Below are 9,539 nucleotides of genomic sequence, written 5' to 3'. Positions count from 1 at the left end.
GCTCACTTTACATACCATTTCATATCTTATTTACCATTCTATATTTTCTATATGGCTTCTCCCCTCTTTTCACTCTCTTAATTCTATTTTATTTATTTCAACTCAATTTAAATCATTATACTTGTATCTTTTGTCCGTTCTTTTTCAATTATCTATTTATCTTTTCTCTTTAACACAAAATTTCTCCTGTAATAACTGATTGAAGTGTGACGCCTTTTTATCTGTCCCCTAAATTTAACACTTAAAATAATATATAATTTCCATTCTGATTCTGCTTAGTACATTCTACGTACTAGATTTTAAAATAAGAAAATAAGTTTATAATATAGTTAAAACAATGATCCATAGCAAATTAAACTCTATCATTAAATCTTAAACATTTTACACATTCCCTTTAATATTTTATTAAATCATATAATATTCCAATTTTCTATCTCTATTTCAAATACAAATAATGTACTTTTGCAGAATCTCTTTTTTAATCGTATTTTACCCTTTGTCTCTGAAAAAAAACCTGTTTTTCCACATCTTGTTTCAAGCCTTTATAACTTCTCTTCCCTTTTTCTCTTCCTTTCTTGTCGAATCTAGCCTTTTTACCCCACATCTCTTAATCTCCGCCCTCTTAGTTTCCCCTCTCTGTTGTATTCCTCTTTTCTGTTGCTTTCTGACATTGTATCGATTTTTCACCTTATCTTTCCCTTTTTTGGTTGTTTTTTTTTTAATCTTAAATTCTCCATTCTCTTTCCCCTCTTTCCCTCTTCTTCGTCAGCCAAAGTTATTTGTTCATCTATATATTATTATTATCTGTTTGTAACCTTCAGATAACCGAATCGGTGGATCATAGAGCAATAATTTTTGAATCAAGACACCGCCAATGGTCTGATTTAAAGAATGCATACAAAATCGGGCATCCATTACTTCTGTGAAACTGAAATTTCAAGAATCTTTAGAGCAACTGCTTTCTCAAACTCGTGGTTGCTGTGGTGCAGCTACAGCAAGCCACAGTCAGATGATTGTAGTTTCCTCCAAGCAAAGTCAATGGAGAAGCCAGCAGAAAGTCAAAAATTGTTCCCGTTGCTTTTTGGCTCACCTTTGGCCATTCTGTTTTATCTCTTTAGGCAAGTAAATATTGACAAAGGATGACCCAACATCTGTGGTGAGATTCAAATAATTTAACAACCGGTTCTCTACTCTAATGATTTCTTCCAAAAATCAGTTCGCCAAACTGCTCAGAAATTTAACAGCCAGTTCTCCTGAAGTGATGTGAATTGGCTGAATCCCACCACTGCCCAACATGTCATAGGTCCGTGATGGCGAACCTATGGCACACGTGCCACAAGTGGCACGCAGAGCCATTTGTGCCAGCATGTGAGGTGCAGGCAAACTTACCTCACTGCGCATGTGCGTGCCTCACAGCTGATTTTCGGCTGGTTTGAGGCCTTTTTCAGCCTCCCAAAGGCTTGAGGAAGGCTTCTGCAGTCTTCTACAAGCTTTGTAGGCCGAAATCTAGCCCAGTTTCATCACTTCTGGTTAGGTTTCTGTAGGTTTTGGCCTACAAAGCTTGTAGAAGCCTGCAGAAGCCTTCCTCAAGCCTTTGGGAAGCCAAAAAAGGCCTCGAACTGGCTGAATATCAGCTATGAGGCACAGTGCAAGTAAGGAGGAGGGGATTGTGCACGTATGTGTAAGGGACTGGGGGGCGCATTGCCTTCTGGGTGCTGGGACGTGAGTGTGAGCATGCAAGTGCGCATACAATTTTTGGCACAGGAGCCCAAAAAGGTTAGCCACCACTATCATAGGGTTTCCAGTTTGAACGAAAACCAGTAGAAATGAATTGCTTTTTTTTACTGCACTACACTGTAATAAACATCAAAACAAGCCGTGCATATAAGATAAAGGTTTCCACTGTCCATTCGTGTCTGACTCTAGGGGGAACATTCATCTCTTTTTCTTAACCGAGAGAGCTAGTATTGTCCAAAGACATTTCTGTGGTTATGTGGCCAGCATGACAATACGCTGAGGCACCTGGAACTGTAGAAGATGAGCAAGCTGAGCCTGAGGGAGGGGTCAAATGCATCATAAGTCATGAGTCCCTGCGTGCCCACAAGAGATCTAAATCCAGCCCACTTGAATGCCTCTCTTATCTCCTGCTTATTTCCCTTGACTGCTAGTTGGTCAGATTCTTATAGGGAGCTTAAGCTTGCAATCAATCTTTATACTTATTTGAACTGCTTGAATCTCCTGATACCCCCAGTGCTTGACAGGAACACTGTTATATTCCCACCAAAGTGGTACCTATTAATCTACTCCCGTTTGCATACTTTCAAGGTTGGCAGGAACTGGAGCAAGGAAAGGGAACTTGTCTCATTGCGCGGAGCTCGGGTCTCAAACCTGTCAGCTGTCAGCTTCTTTAACCGCGGAGCAATCGTGCTAAATCAGGGCTCCTGAAGAAGACAGAGGAAAAGAATAAAAGCAAGTTCAAATCCCTTCCAGAAGATAATTTCAGCTGTCGTGTGAGGTGAGCCAGGCTCTGTCCCATGATGAACTGCCATACAATCAAAAATGAAAACAATCTGTACCAAAAGGGGAAAGAAAGGGCTTTGTGAGAACAATCATAAAGAGGACACAGAAGAGGAAAAGCATTTTGGAGAACAAATTAGGCTGATGAGACTCCAGAGGGGCTGAAATTTCCTGCTAAACTTCCTGACATTTCCAATAAAGAACAGCAAAAAAATTTAAAAAAATTTCCAAAGCATGTATCTTGGAATTGCATCCATTCTTTCCTCACCAAACATCTTGGCATTTGTTCATTTATTGTATGTGGTGTAAGTTTAGTAACTTAGAAGTTTCCTGTAAAGCTGATTTTCAAGGTAAAAAAAAAAAAAAAGATTCCAAGATTTCGGTTTGTCATCTCAAGGCCAAGAAACACAAAATAGTTTTCTTTGAGGCCTCCAAACTAGATTCTCAATCGCGAAAGAGATATTTGCATTTCTTATTTCCAAAAATGCAAAGACTGTCTGTTTATCTTGCACTGGATAAGTTAAGATTAATTTCATGGGGTGAAAGCTTAGTTAAGATTAGTTTGGGAAGAAGGTCATTGTTCCACGCCATGTGGCTGGATTTCTGCTTATCAAAAAATGGAGATAGCAATGTACAAATGATAGCACATTTGATGCTTTTTCAATCTCCCAGCTGAATATCTGAATGGCATGGGAGTTCTGTTCTCTAACCGATTCCCAGGTCTCCCATATTCTGGCAAATGTCCATGGAAGGGTTGTATTCCATCTATGGTCTTCCCAAGTCCTTTTGCCTTTGAAAGGAGAACGTCTTCTTCTGTCACCTTGTTCCCAAACTGGGAGTTATGACCACAACAAAGCTAACAGGTTACTTTGGCGTGAAAGGCAAGAAATTCCCACAAAGAGCTTTAACCAATGAAGGAATAACAAATGCAAGAATCTGTGCTGGGCCGGGATTCTCCAAATCCAAATCAGTTTGCTGGATTTTATCCTGATTAAATCAGTTTGTTCCAAACAGTTCGTGGCTTTTTAGGATTTAGCTGATTGGATGGATGGATGGATGGATGGATGGATGGATGGATGGATGGATGATGGATGATGGATGGATGGATTGATGGATGGATGGGTGTGTGTGTGGATGAGCGGGGGTGGGTGGGTAGATGGATGGACAGATAGATAGATAGGTGGATGGGTGGCTGGACGGGTGGATGGATGGAGTGTCATCAAGTTGTTTTCAGCTCCTTTCATCATATTTGAGCCATTGTTTTCCAGTAAACAGTTTCCAGTAACAACTAAGATCCGACTGCCTTTTTTAATGTCCAACCAGATGCATTTTCTAATTTTATTTAATTAATACATTTATATGCCACTCATCTCCCCAGTGGGCAGCTAGACTCTAACAGTAGTCTAGGACCAAGGACTTTTGTATCTGATGCTCTAAATGAGACTTTTGGTTCCGATTAGAATCTTTAAGTTTACGTGTTTCAATTGCTTTCAAGTTGCCTAAATTTTAGGTCTTGGTTTAGCCACTTTGTGGGAAGTAGGGAACGCTCCTTGCAAAACATAAAGATGAGCTGTCCGAGTAGATGTTTTAATGTAACAGATGCAGTTAATTAGACTTTTGTGGCATTCCATGGATATGGTGATTGTCACTGCATACTGATTTATCTACTTCTGCAGCAACTTTCATTGTGACTCATCCTAAAAGCATAGAAACAAATACACCCCCTAAAAAGGGATTAATTAAGATCATCGGTTGAGGGGGTACTAAATAAGAGGGGCTTAAGATGGTAAAGACCCAAGGTGTGAAAAGGTCACTAAGGGGTTTAAACAAAGACAGGTAGTCCTCGAATACTGACCACAACTGGGACCAGAATTTCCACTGCTAAGCAAGGTGGGTTTTAAGGGAATCATGCTCAATTTACTACGTTTCTTGCCATGGCTGCCCAGTGATTCACTGCTGTTGTTAAATGAACCATGTGGCTATTAAGCTAAACCACCTTCCCCCATTGATTTTGCTTATCAGAAGCCCATTGGGAAGGTTGCAAATGGCGATCACATGCCCGAGAGATGCTGTAACTGTTAAAAATACTGGCTGTCAAGTGCCCAACGTTTGATCACACAACTGGGAAGCTGGTGTGTGACTATCATAAGTGCAAAGACTGGTTGTAGGTCACTTTCTTCAGCGCCATCGCAACTTTGACCTGTCACTACAAAGAGGATTGGAGGTGTCATGCCTCTGTTGGAATCTGATTCCGAGGGGGAGGTCAAGCAGCTGACAGGGAGTGGGAGTGTGGCTCTGGTGGCTGTGGAAGAAACTGGGAAGGCCACAGTCTGGCTGGGCAGAGCAGAGAAGAGGTAGAGCAAGGGAGAGGGAATTCAGAGGAAGATCCAGGCCCACCCCTTCTTCATCCTAGGGCATGCAGGGAGGAATATAGAAGAGAGCAATGTGAGTTGCATGGCTTATGGGGGAGGAAAGGGCCCTGATTCCCTTCATTAGCTGCAGCTGGGAACACAGTGTTTAAAAAGGGAAGTTACGCACAGTAAAGTTGCTGGAAGCAAACTGAGTTCTCTTTGTGGAGGCTTATCTGGGTTCCTGGCGTCTTCCCAACTGTGTGTGTTTTCTTGGCCTTTCAAGTCTGCAATTCCTTATCCTGCCCTGTCCAGTTAATTGCTGCAGCGTGGTTTGTGTGGATTTTTATGTACAGTTTATATGTGCTTTGTTTTCGGACTGAATTTCCTCCAGTTAAAGACTGTTCTTGAGAGAGTTTTCTCTCCAGCTGAAGGTAACTGGATATTGGGGGCAAAGTTGGAGGTATTAAAGGGACTTTTCTTACTTATGTGACTGTGTTGCCTTTGTGCCACGCCTCGGGTCATCACTGGAGGACTGGAGGCTAAAACATACATAGAATGGAATTGGGCATGATGAATTTAATGAAAAGAAAAACTTGGGTTGACATGATAGTAGTGTTGCAATATTTAAGGGGTTGTCACAAAGAAGAGGGAGTCAAGCTATTCTCCAAACCACCTGAAGATACAAAAGGATGGATATAAAGGATGGAAACTAATCAAGGAGAGAAGCAACCTAAGAACTAAGAAGAAACTTTGTGACAGTTAGAACAATTAATCAATGGAATGAAGTTGTGGGGACTCCAACACTGTACTACTTGATGTTTCAGAAGGAGGTGCCATGTGCTCACCATGTTCACTGTTATGGGACAGAAACCTGACCAAGTTCTCCCTATTCAAATGGTCTGAAAGATCCCCAAAAATAATTAAACCACCTTTTCTGACTTCATATTTGTGTGAAACTTAGAAATAAGGACCCGGTCCCTGACAATTAGAACAATTAATCAGTGGAATGACTTGCCTACAGAGGTTGTGTGTGCTCCATCACTGGAGGTTTCTAAGAATAAACTGGATGACTATATGTCTGAAATGGGATAAGGGGTTGGACTAGAAGATCACCAGGGTCCCATCCAACTCCTTTATTCTATTCCATAAATATTCTACAACTAAATGAATGGTTGTAAGTTGAGGATTACTTGTAGTTAAACGAGGTGGGGATGTTTGGGTTTATTTTATTTTTTAAACAGTCTTTGTTGTTGTGGAGTGAATGTCAGTCTTACCTATTCTCCAAAGATGGTGGTGGGCTTTTCCTGAGAAAGCCCAGCCCTAAGCTTACTTAACAGAATAACAGAGTTGGAAGGGACCTTAGAGGACTTCTAGTCCAACCCCCTGATCAAACTGGAAACTCATCTCAGACAAATGATTGTCCAATTTTTAAAAACTTCCAGTGTTGGAGCATTCACAACTTCTGGAGGCAAGTTGTTCCACTGATTATTTGTTCTCACTGTCAGGAAATCTCTCCTTAGTTCTAGGTTGCTTCTCTCCTTGAAGAGTTTCCACCCATTTGCTTCTTGTCCTACCGTCAAGTGCTTTGGAGAATAGCTTGACTCCCTCTTCTTTGTGGCAGCCCCTCAGATATTGGAACAGTGCTCTCATGTCTCTCCTAGTCCTTCTTTTCATGTTTGTTATGTGTTAGCATAAAATCGTCTTCCAAGAAGAATTAATAAAAATGGACTTAGGAGAACCTTTGGGTGGGCTGATGTTGAAAAAGTTGTCATCAAAATTTCTCAAGCATCCCTTTCAGATCGTGTGACATCTAGAGGCCTTTAAAATAAACAGATTAAAAACTCAGAATTGTGTATTGAAATAAAATATTTTTAGCATATGAAAGTTTTTCCTTATGCTGTCATTTCTAACTTAGGGAGATCTCTTAGGGTTGATGCCAAATATAATGTGCCATCTGAACTGGGCTCCCCATATGTCATCCTTAGTGAAGCGTGCAAGCCAGTGCCTGCATTTCCTGTGTCAGATGGGGAGAGCACATTTTTCTCCCTCTGTCCTGGCCACTTTTTACAGAGGCATGATTGGGAGCATTTTAACAAACTGCATCTCTGTTTGGTTTGGTGGCAGCAGCGCCTCAGATAGAAAGTCCCTACAGAGAGTAGTAAGGACAGCCAAGAAGATCAAAGGAAGGTCACTTCCTGTCATTCAGGATACTGCTTATAAGCACTATGAGTTTAGAGCTCAAAGCATTATTGGAGACCCCACACACACCCTCTTCACGGTCTATTTCTGTTGTTCCCCTCTGGGAGGAGGTTTCAAAGTATTTCTAACAAGACTACCAGATTCTGTAACAGTTTTGTTCCCTAGGTCATCCATCTGGTAAACTCTCAAGATTCATTTTTCTCACCACGTACATGTATACATCCAGACTAGACTGCGTTGTTTCTGAATAGAATAGAATAGAATAGAATAGAATAGAATAGAATAGAATAGAATAGAATAGAATAGAATAGAATAGAATTCTTCATTGGCCAATTGTGATTGGACACACAAGGAATTTGTCCTGGTGCAAATGCTCTCAGTGTGCATAAAAGAAAAGATACATTTCTCAAGAGTCAAGAATCATCAGATACAACACTTAATGATAGTCACTGGGTACAATAAGCAATCAAATCATACTAGGAAACAGTCAATATGAAGCGTAAGGATACAAACGACAAAGTTACAGTCATACAGTCACAAGTGGAATGGGATGGGTGATAAGGAGTGACGAAAAGATTAATAGTAATAGTAATGCAGACTTTGTAAATAGTTGGACAGTGTGGAGGGAATTATTTGTTTAGCAGAGTGATGGCATTCAGGAAAAAACTCTCCTTGTGTCTAGTTGTTCTGGTGTGCAGTGCCCTATAGCATCGTTTTGAGGGAAGGAGTTGAAATAGTTTGTGTCTGGGATGTGAGAGGTCTGTAAATATTTTCACAGCCCTCTTTATATGTGGTATATGTGGATATATACATAATTCTGTATTATTAGTATTCTGACCCTGATTAGTGTACATTCACAGTGACAATAATATTTTTCTAAGCTCTAAGTTATAGGTGTGCAGGAACTAAGGCAAGGAACGGGAACTCACCCTGTTGTGCAGCGCTGGGGTCTCAAACCTTTCCAGCTGACAAGCTTAGCATCTTTAACCACTGAGCCATTGATAGTACTATCCAAATTGGTATTCTTTCCATACGTTGATGAAGATGTCTGTGCCTCCAAGTCAATGTTGACTCATATCACCATGATTCAGTCCTGACAGTAAATCAGTTTTGCAAGGCAGAGGCCAAATAAAATTCTTTACTGTTAAAAAGAGTAAAATGAACATAAGGAAAAGGAAAACTATTAATAGGGCATTTCCTCTGAGAAACGTCTTAGGGTCAGTGAGAAAAGTTGATTTTTAGGATGTGGTAAGTATACTGTATTCCTCTAACAAGTTTAGAGAGAAAAAAGAGATTCTATTTATAGCATTCCAGTTCTTGTATCAAGAATCACACCTAATGCATTTCCATGTCTTTCCTTATTACTACAAAGGCTGTTTCTTTTCCTGTGAGTCCTTCAGTTTTACTCTATTATTTATAATTTACTTCATTTATTAAATTTGCCGTGCATCTGGCTGTGAGGCAATGCTATACTTTTCCTTGGAGAGTTATTATCATTCCCATATTACAGTCAACCTCCATAATACCTGCATAACATCTTCACACACAAACCTTGTTTTGCAGATGTATCCTAGAGCACAGATGAGATTTAGCTTGCATAGCAGTTTTCCCCAAACTCCATCTCATTGGAGGTTAATACTTGGATGTATCAGGACCAGCAAAACCGTAACAAAGAATTATCAATTAGTACTAATTATCAAGCAGTAATGACGACTCAGTTGGCATCCACAGGACCCCGGGATTAAATAATCTGTGGATAATGATCCAAATCTCAAATTTCACAAGGGTTCAGGTGAAGATGTCAGCATCTTCTAAAGATGTTTTTAAAAGAGTTTGGGAACAGTAAGTGTTCTCCTAGTTTTCAGGTTGGTCTATTGCAGTGTGTGTTTAAATATTTTTTAAAATAGAAAATAGAAATAAAGATAATGGACAAACGGGGAAAGAAAGGGAGACAGAGGGAATAAAAGAGGGAAGGGGGAAGAAGAATTAAGAAATGAAAATTGACTTCTGACATTTTTGATGTAGCAAATACATAGCAAAGTTATAATGTCAATTTTTTAGCTGTGCCACCGGCCAATAACCACCAGCCATTTCTGTAACAGTAACAGGCTTAATTGTCAAAAACCAAAGATTTGCCTTTTTTCTTCTTTCACACAAAAAATCCAGAAATGGTTTCCCCATGACCGAAAAGCTACATTCTCGTCCCTAATTCATGGAGTCAAATTTGCCGTCTCTGTCAGTTCCATCATCTTTTCAACCCAATTTTCCATTGTGGGGTTTAGGCTATTGCAATATGTTCTTGAAGCTGCCTTTCATAATCATTCAAAAAACTTCCCTGAGTGCAGAATGCAACTGCTGGCTTGTTAATGGGTAAGATACAACTGTTTCCGCAGTTTTGCAATGCATTCTGGACACTGCATTAGCTGGCTATATATTTCCCAGCAGAATTCAAAGTGCTTGTTATTATTTAGG

This window comes from Pseudonaja textilis, chromosome 12 (assembly GCF_049901715.1).
Source record: "Pseudonaja textilis isolate UNSWEBS1 chromosome 12, rPseTex1.2, whole genome shotgun sequence".
Classification (NCBI taxonomy): Eukaryota; Metazoa; Chordata; class Lepidosauria; order Squamata; family Elapidae; genus Pseudonaja; species Pseudonaja textilis.
The sequence above is the reverse complement of the archived record's forward strand: the minus strand, read 5'-3'. Positions refer to the sequence as shown.